This window comes from Meleagris gallopavo, chromosome 22, assembly GCF_000146605.3.
Source record: "Meleagris gallopavo isolate NT-WF06-2002-E0010 breed Aviagen turkey brand Nicholas breeding stock chromosome 22, Turkey_5.1, whole genome shotgun sequence".
NCBI lineage: Eukaryota > Metazoa > Chordata > Aves > Galliformes > Phasianidae > Meleagris > Meleagris gallopavo.
Window position 1 is genome coordinate 509,810 of NC_015032.2, and position 931 is coordinate 510,740.

Below are 931 nucleotides of genomic sequence, written 5' to 3' on the forward strand. Positions count from 1 at the left end.
AGAATGCGGCGGGGCCGGGGCGGCGGGGTGCGCTGTCGGCCGTACATAGAGGGAAGGACGGCCGGGAGGTCCACGCGTGGCTGCTGTCCCGGAGATGGAGGGGGCACCCACAGGTGATCACAGTTCAAGGCTCGTGGGGTCCCCGACGGCGACCCGGGGGGATTTGCCTTGTTTCCCCGGGGCCAGAACTCAGCCTACGGAAGGCTGAGGGCGAGCGGGACGAAGAGCTGACACGATCTGTGGTTTACATCGAGCCGCAGCCCTCACCCTCCCACCGGGAATCGCCGTTCTGGGGCTGCGCGGCTGTGGGGCTGCACAGAGTCTGTGCTGAGCCTGAGCTCCACGTGGGGCCTTCCCGAAAAAGTTTGCCTTTTAAAGAAAAGAAAGGAAAGGAATAAAAAAGGAAAGAACATGTCTCAGGAGGCAGAGAGCTGAGCTGCAGCCCCATGCTGCTCCCAAGGGTTTTCCGTGCATCTGCCCCGAGCACAGCGGTGTCTGCGCAGCGCCCGGCAGCCCCAGCTCCCAGCAGCAAGCGGCCATTGGGCCAGCAGTGAAGGTAGCAGCTCCTCACACACTGTGCAGCCTCTGCAGTTGGGTGCACACAAAGGGCTGCTGCTGGGATGCCCAGCACACGCTTCTCTTCCTCCCTTCCAGACTTTCCCACTTTCACTTCTCGCAGAGCATCCAGCTGCCTGTACACCCTCCTCCTCTGACTAAAGGTGTTCCGCAGTAGGGAGCTTGTTCCTACTTCCACATCTTCTTCTCTCACCTCGCTTCTGCTTCTTCCTTGTTCTTTCCTGCTATAATTTTACTTGGTTTTCTCTCTGGGGGCAGTGGGTCGTGGAATGGAGCTGGGGTAAAACCAGGCAGTTTTTTAGCACATCAGTTTTAGATGAGTTTAGATCCAAGTGTCCCCTCATCACACAAATGC